The 8,803-nt window shown below is 34.6% G+C and overlaps 1 protein-coding gene across 2 annotated transcripts in view; it reads right to left on the reverse strand.

Moving 5' to 3' along the window:
• Nucleotides 1–8,080, reverse strand: part of hoxc13a (homeobox C13a) — a 105,347-nt gene extending 97,267 nt beyond the window's left edge. For both annotated transcript variants that reach the window (XR_010905305.1, XR_010905304.1), the window contains exons 1-2: nucleotides 7,997–8,080; nucleotides 7,797–7,884 (exon numbers count right to left, since the gene is read on the reverse strand). The gene's annotated coding sequence lies outside the window, so the exon portion shown is untranslated. The remainder of the gene's footprint in view (nucleotides 1–7,796; nucleotides 7,885–7,996) is intronic.
• Nucleotides 8,081–8,803: the final 723 nt, after the last annotated feature.

Below are 8,803 nucleotides of genomic sequence, written 5' to 3' on the forward strand. Positions count from 1 at the left end.
ATCGTCCAAAATGAGCTGAAAAATATCGGCATATCGGATATTGGCAAAAATCCAATATCGTGCATCCAATATCGTGCAGAAATTATCACAATCCATTATTTTACAGAACATGTTTTGAAACAATTAGCATTTAATTTCGTATCATGGCACATGTAGGCTATTGGGGTGTACGATAGTGATGATGATGTGATGAGTACCATTCATTCACATTAATAATTGCATGACAATTTGTAAGATTCGTATTATTATTATGATTTTTATTATTAATTACTACGCTTACGCAAAGAAGAATGTCGTTATTATTTATTTTATTATTATTATTATTTAAAAGAAGAAGAATGTCATTTTTATTATTTTGTCTGTCTGAATTATTTTCAGTCCCAGTCCTGGCGCAGCTGCCGGGCCTAACCCTGAACCGACAGGTAAAGCGCACAGGCTCGCAACTGGAGGAATACATATACCTACAAATCAAATGCTTTGGTATCACACAAATTAAACATTGAAGTTCATTGCACAAAAATAAACACTGACGTTTATAATTACTATGTTGTTGTTGTTTTTTTACAGTGGGTCATAATATAGCATATATTTGTCAGTGCGTTTTGTGGTGTTAGGAATTGTTTTTCTGCGCATTTTCGCACTAACTCAAAACGTGCGTACACCACCTCCTGAGCTGGTGTAGGATTTGAGCGTGCCGTACACCAACGTCCATATTGATAAATCGCAAAATCACCTTTAATATGAATCTATTAAGAATCTCAGAATCTATTAAGTTGTCATCAAATTGAGTTTTAGCCGTGCAAACTTTGATGAAAAACACAAGTGCTTTTTCCCCATTTTTGAACGGTCACTGCTGGCATATAATGCAATAAAGATTGCTAATGTCAACCAATTTACCCAATAGATCTACCAATCTCTGTGTGAAAATAAAAATGATGCTGCCGTCTTTCTAAAGCCATTTTTACACAACTGTGAAAATTGGCATTCTGACCCCACCAGAGGTGTAGTGGTAAAAAAAGAGGTGGGTAAACTATAAATTCTGGGTGACTGCATCATGGTCACGGTAAGGTGGGCCACTGCCTACCGGTGTATGCAGCCCGATCTCATGGCAATTCATAGTAAAACGAGGTGGCTAATATAAGCACATATAAGAGAACACACTAGAACATATTCACATTAAACAATCTGGAATCAAAGAATTTTACTTTTGTCTTAAATTACTTAAGCTGACTAATCGATTATCAAAATAGTTGTTGATTAGTTTTTGCCAATTGCTAACGAGGCAGGTGCAGATTAACGAGAGAAAGATGAATTTGGTGCCACATATTTTAATTTAAAGAAAACCCAGTGTTTGTAATTAACAGAAGAAAGACTATATAAGTTGGACTGTAGTTTCCACAAGTGTATAGCCTAATGGCTGCCGACATTAACAGATAATTTTGCTAAACTAAAAAAACAATAAAACCAAAAAATTTCTATTTGAACACAAAATACAATGCATCATTACAGTTTTTTTTTTTACAGGGTTTCGACATGCTCTCTATATTAAACCAGCTGCCTGTGATTAATTAATATCACAACAATGTCCAGAGTGCCTCTTTGTCCACTTGAAAAGTGATTAAAAAGTGTCACAAGCTGATTAAATGTACTACAAATGGATAATTATGTCCATAAATATTAGAAAAGATTGGTTCATTTTGCAGAACGAGGCTCAAAGATCCGAGTCAGTAAAATGATCCGAACTTCCCACTACTCTCACTGACAGTTGCAGCGCAATATGAAAGACTTCGTCTAACTGTACAACAAACAACCAATGAAAATGAACAATATGAAACTAAAACGACATAAGCTTAATTTACAATGTCTTAGGAACTGTAGGCTATTTAGAAGTGGATAAACTCTATTTAGAGGTGGATAAACGCACTTTGGAGGTGGGTAAACGCTATTTCTGAATTTTGGGAGGTGCGTAAACGGCGTTTACGCCAGTTTAGCCTCCACTACACAAGGTTATTATAGTTTTGCTTTTTGAAATTAGTTTTTATTTCAGTATCGTTTTCAATTTTGCTTCTAATTTCAGTTTAGTTTTAGTTAGTATTACAAATGGTTTTGCTAGTTTTAGTTTAGTTTTTATTTTGCAAATACATTTCTATTTCGTTTTTATTTATTTAGTTTCAGTTTTAGTTTTAGTAATTATAGTTTAGCAGAGTTAGCATAATGAAGTGTAGAGACCAAATCAAGGTTTTTAATTTCAGCAAAGTTTAATGTTTGCACAGATTAGAGTTAAATCTTACTAAACATCCTTAAGTGAAATAACTTGATAAACAAGCATTATTGTTTAAACCCAGGACGGTCTTACAAAACATGCATAAAGTTGGGTCTTCACCTTTGAGCAAAAAAGCTTGAGTCAAACTCTGACCTTTACAAACAACAATCTGGAGATTAAAAATGAAATAAATTATATTTTGATATTAAAAAATTATATTTTATATTTTTGACATAGGCTAATACTCAGAGGATCTATCTTAAAGAACAAAATAAATGCAACGTAAAATATAAAAGTAAAAATTATAAATAAATTCCAGACAAACTCATTCATAACAAAGATGAAATATTGTTAAACAATTAAAAGCTTATTTTAATTTCTTCAGTAGTACAAAGTCATCTGAATAGAGCCAACACACACTGTTGTGCTCTCTGTGTGTGTGTGTGTGTGTGTGTGTGTGTGTGTGTGTGTGTGTGTGTGTGTGTGTGTGTGTGTGTGTGTGTGTGTGTGTGTGTGTGTGTGGTGCTATAATTGTAAAGGGGACCAATGTCCTCTTATCTAGTAAAATATTATGATAACTGACTAGTGAGGACATTGGACTGGTCCTCACTAGTTAAAAAGGCTTATAAATCGGCCAAAACATGTTTTTATTTAAATCTATTGTTTTACACGTTCTTGGGATGGGTAGGTTTAGGGATAGGGGTTGGGTTAGGGGATATAAAATATCATTAACCTGATATAAAATCAATGGAAGTCCATGCAATGTCCTCACTTATATAGTGAAACAAACGTGTGTGTATGTGTGTCCTGGTATTCCCTACTTTGTGGGGAAATGTCTCCACACAGACAATAATATTATTAGTAGTAAATGATTATGATAACACCTTTGAGCCTGTCAATATTATGCAAACATGAAATATCAAACGGACAGTAGGCTAGTACTTGCTACTAGTTGCTGACTTTTGCGCCTGCGTCTCTCGTCGCGTAAGAAACGGCATTCTAAAACAGTGAGCTTAAGTTAAAAGAAGTTCAACGTGCATCTCATTACCTTGTGTTATTTCCCATTTCACTGCCACAGACGCATTGATTCTTTGTGAACTCCCGTTTAGGACTGGCGATGTGTTGCCTGTCTGCACGCGTCCGTAACAGGACAGCGATTACATCTCCTCCTCAGATCACTTCACGCGCAATAGCACAATATAGACACTCCCTCAACCGCCACAGTCAGATTTTCCACCACAGGAAATAGGGCTTATTAATAACGAAAACGAATATTTATTTTTGCTAAATATTATTTTATTTCAGTTAGTTTTTTAGTAAGATAAGTTAGTTTCGTTTAGTTTTAGTTTTTTATTTATTCAGATTTTTTAATTTTATTTCAGTTTACGAAAATGTTTTTTGACCAATAGTTTTAGTCTTAGTTTCAGTTTTCGTTTACGAAAATAACCTTGCATCCCTGGACCCTACTACAAAATATCGAATTACTCAGTAAATATACATCTGTAAATATACAACCCCATGGTATAATTTAAACAGTGAAATATGCAATTATTTTACATTTGATTACTTTATTCAATTTCTTTACCTAAAAACTAATGTTAGACACACCTGAAAAATCTGAAAAGCATTGTTTATTTTATTAGTATCTTTGCTCAAAAGTATTTATTTGTGTGCGGTTATTTGTTCTTATTTTCTTTATTTTTATTTGACAGTTGTCATTTTTTCCCTGAACACTGTAAATACAGAACCGTACTGAAACCGTGAACCTAGAACAGTGGTACAAACCGAACCGTGAGCAATCTGTACCTTTACAAGCCTTCGACAAAATTCAGATGAGCCATTTTAATCTAGATTAATTTCAAAATTAATATTAAAAACCACATGAACATCATTAGTTGACCACAGACAACAGTATAAAAAAATTAAAAAGCCAGTTCATGTAACCTTTAACACTTAAATTTTATATTTAGCATTAAAAATCTATGACAATTTTTGATACAGTAGTGTTGCAATGCTGAAATTCACTAGTAGCATTTGAAAAATGTATTCATATTTAAGCAAAATAGTATACTTTTAATATCGATCAGTTATCTGTTATTGGCCGTAACATGACAATTATTGGCTTATTGATATTGAACTGCATTACCCTAACCAAGATTAATATGCTTTAGACATACTGTTTATTGTTAATTCACAATAACTAATGCATTAACTAAGGTTAGTAAATTAACAAAACATTTCTGTAACAATTACACTTAAAGTTGAAAAAAAGTGTATATTTTTTTTTATGGAATTGGCTTTGTTTAACAACAATGTTAAAGTCCATATCTCTAAATTATTTCGGTCTATTTTCACTAGGTTAATTTTGGTCACAAGAATATAATTTACCGATACAGCAAAAGGTCCGACAGATATGTTAGATTATGGATGCACTACACTGGCTTTTGATTTACCTGTAAAGATACTTGTGTAGAATTGGACCATTGGCCCCCTGTTATCCTCTCTTGCTTTTTAACAACTTTTTGCTGACCTTCACCCCATTTTTTCCTCTGTTGCTTTTCCTATACCACTCCCTCTCTAGCTCTCCCATGTTTTTTCTTCTCCACACTCACTCCCCGAGCAGCATGACGGGAGCTAATTATAAAATCAATGGAGCTGGGCTGCCTGCTTTACGGCTACCTCTAAAACCTTAACAGGGAAATCACTGTAGGATTGATGACTCCTTCACTCTTTATCTCTTTTAATTAGAAATGTAAAAGATATGAAGAGCCTGGGGCCACAGCACTGCACACTGGCATTACAACATTCTACCTGCTCTCCTTCCTTCCTGCCTTCCCTCTCATTCTCCATCCTTTTCATGTCTTTTAGAAAGCCACTGCTCTGGTATCCAGCAGAGAACGTCTAACATATATCTCTCCTTCTCAAGAACACCTCCAGCCAGAATCTATTCTCTAACTTTAGAAAGGAAAAAAATATTATGGGTAATTTTGTCTTTTATTGCGAGTTGATTGAGCGGCTTTAAACCAGTGCAGACTGTATGATCTCCTCTTGCTGGGCAAGATATTACAGTCATTCTTTTCTTTTACATCTTAATACATTTTTTAGAGTTGTTTCATCTTTTTGTCTGAACACTTTTATTCGTCACTCTCATTCTGAGTTTACCCTGTGTTGCATCTTAATTTTTTTAATTAATGTTTCTAAACTTTGATGCACTATTATTACTAATATAACTAACAATTCTGCATGTTTATGCTATAGATAAATTATACCCCAAGTAGTGGGCTGTGTCCCAAAACTTGACTAGCCATGAAAGGTCATGACCATCAAGAAATGCCTGAATCTGATGTTAGCTTTGATTCCTGTCTCCTAAGATACCTTCATCTGATCCATTTGTAAAGGCAGCATATATGTATCCTTTGACATCCCACAATCCTGTGCGTTCCTTTCTATGACAATTGAGCTACAAAAATAAAGATGGTGTGTTCGCGTCTGAAAGTTGTGGTTGGGTGTTCAGTTTGTGTTTTTCACTTTTGAGTTCATTTTTTTTGCGAGAAATTACAACTGTAGTAACAAAGAATGTATATATAGGAATATGGTGCACTTTGATTACTTTTGAATAGGAGAAAGTGTAACACACAACATGGCGAATAAGCCCCACCTTCTAAATGAAAGAGCCAATCGTTGATTAGTAAAGTCATCATGCCACTGTAGCTAGAAGCTCTGGTTGCTATAGAAACAGGCAGTGTTCTGAGGACTGTGCATGTACAGTTTTGGAGAATTTGATGTTTTCCCATTTAAAAAGATAGGAGCTGCACTAGCATGCCCGAGAGGCGTTTCAAAGATGTCCGCCGAGTGAAATGACTTGTCTTAAAGGGACTTTGGTAATACAATTTTTTTTTAGTTCTAACACACCAACACTCACTCTATTTTGCTGTAAATCATTAAACCATTACGCTGCCTCAGAAGTCTGTCTGAAATCAGCTTTGTGAGGTATATTCGTGCATAAACGCTGCATGAAAAATATATTGCCTGATAAGGCTCTGAGGCAACAAATCAGCTGCCTAGGTTTACAGATGCAGCCATGCTGTTGTTTGTTGAGTAGAGTTGTGCTATTACTTTTCTAGTGATTTAATTTTTTTTTTTTAATCCGGGGGAAGAAATGGGGGAAAGGGGGGAAATCCTATCAAAAGGAGCCGTGTAAATCACAGAAATAAGGCCATTCAATCGACCATAATTCATATTAGCAAACACCATGGCAGCAGCTTTTGCCACTCAATTCTTTTTTTTTTTTTTTTATTGATAACCATTTAAAGGGCTTTAATCAGAATTAATAAATGAATGAAAATCTCTCCACATGTGCCTCTTTTGTTGTTTTTTTAATTTGAACTGCAGCCTAGACATTGCTCTCCCCTTTCATTATTGCTCTTTTCTCCTTCATTTAACTCTCATTACTCTCAGCATTATGCGCTGAACACCACAGGAAGCAGAGCATGTTTGCCGTGGATAGAAAAAAACATGTCCTGCCTCTTTAAATCCATCACCTCAACCTATCTGCCTTGTGTTCCCATGGCAACATCTCATTGGGATTGAATATATGGGGTCCTTGTAAACCAGTGTATAATGCATGGACCTTGTTTTTAATCTTAGCCCTAGTTTATTGATCCTTTTAATGAAACTTAATTATAGTAATCTTTTAATTAAGAGTACCATACCCCTGTTTACTACAATACCCTTGAGCTATGAATATATAGATTTGTATATTGTGAGCCCCTGTGTGCTCTTTACAAATAAAGTGGCCACGTCTGAATCCTTTAAGTACTGTGCCTGTGCAATAATTCAAATACATGAATGCATCCATATGAACTTGTCCTTTATGGGTTTTGAGAATATGAAAGCATGCTTAAAATGGTGTGGTCATATGTCTATAATCTCCATCATTTAGGTAATCACTAACAGATACACCTGAATAAATTCAATTTTTGCTTTGTATTATAATATGAAACATATCTATAATTTCTCATGACTGATTAAATTACTACATTATTTTCATGTTATTTCAGTCAAATTCAGTTATTTAATATCACAGTTAACATACTGTGTATTTATTTTTAATTATCATGTATTTAATTATCTAAAAGATTACATTCTTTCTTCTTAATGAAACTACATTTTCATAATAGCCATCCGCCCATGCCGTCTCATGTCCAAGCCTTTAATGCCCCTGTATGAGTAATGCAAGGATGTTTCTTTGTCCTCAGATAATTACTCTATGACACATTCAGACAAATGAGGGCACACTGGCAGGATCCATTAGTTTTGGTCTCAGTAGTGTTTGTGTGTGGTTAGCGTTTGATAAATTACAGTTCTTCAGCCAGCACGGTCATTAGAGCAAATCTGTGGTACACGGTCGCCCTCTGTTGGGGGAAGTAACTGCTTGCGCGGATTTGGATGGATGTTTCATGTTTCACACTTTGTTTGACTGTGAATATTGTCAGCAAAGCTAAAGTTCTGTCATTTTTCGTAATTTACTCACCCCCGTGTCGTTAAAGACGGGTACAATTATCTGGAGAGCACAATTTTCCGTTTTCTTTTCCCCCTCCATAGAACAGCGTGACCAGGCCCTGACAAGTTTGAAAAAAGACAACAATAAAACATGTAACACATATTCTCGGATTAAGCCATTGTATTTTAAATCTTATAAAGTTATATTATACTACTGTGTGAGGTACAGACCGAAATTTGAGTCGTTTTCACGGCGAAGCCTTCCCTCGACTGCAGCTTTCTTCCTCGCTTTTCAAACTTACTTGTTGACGGCGCACAAAGATAGCGTATCTGATTGACGTCATTAACGGTTTAATTGGTTTTTCAGACCGATCAGCCTTGATTTAATTTCACCAAACATTTTGCTTCCATAAAACCATTTGTGCATTGTGATATTATTTTATATAATAGGCCTATATGCAGTTGCAATTTAAATGTAGGATATTGACTTTTACCCATGTCAATCACGATCACAACACAAGTTATACTTTTTTTTTCTAGTGCCGTCAATCATTTAATCGCATCCAAAATAAAAAATGTATTTAAATAATGGGTGTGTGTACTAATTATTATGTATATAAATACACTTTCATTCATGTAGCCCCTGGTAGGCTACTCATGCATGTATAGGGCCTAGGCTATTTATTAGGCCTACATATAAATATTTATGTATAACACATTTCTCTTAAATATACATCCATGTGTATTATACATACATAATAATTATTATACAGTGTATACACACACACACACACACACACACACACGTAAACATAAACTTTTTTGGATGCGATTGCGAGTAGGCCTAATGGCGATTAATCGATCTGACAGCACAAAACAACAACATAAAAAATATTTTACATTGTGGTATGATTTTATATAATATATGCAGTTCCAAGTTAAATATTAACTTGTTCATTTATCTGTGTCAATCACAACACAAGTTATTTTTTTCTAGTGCCGGGTCAAACTTATTAATTGCAATTAATCACATCCAAA

This window comes from Pseudorasbora parva, chromosome 6 (genome assembly GCF_024679245.1).
Source record: "Pseudorasbora parva isolate DD20220531a chromosome 6, ASM2467924v1, whole genome shotgun sequence".
Classification (NCBI taxonomy): domain Eukaryota; kingdom Metazoa; phylum Chordata; class Actinopteri; order Cypriniformes; family Gobionidae; genus Pseudorasbora; species Pseudorasbora parva.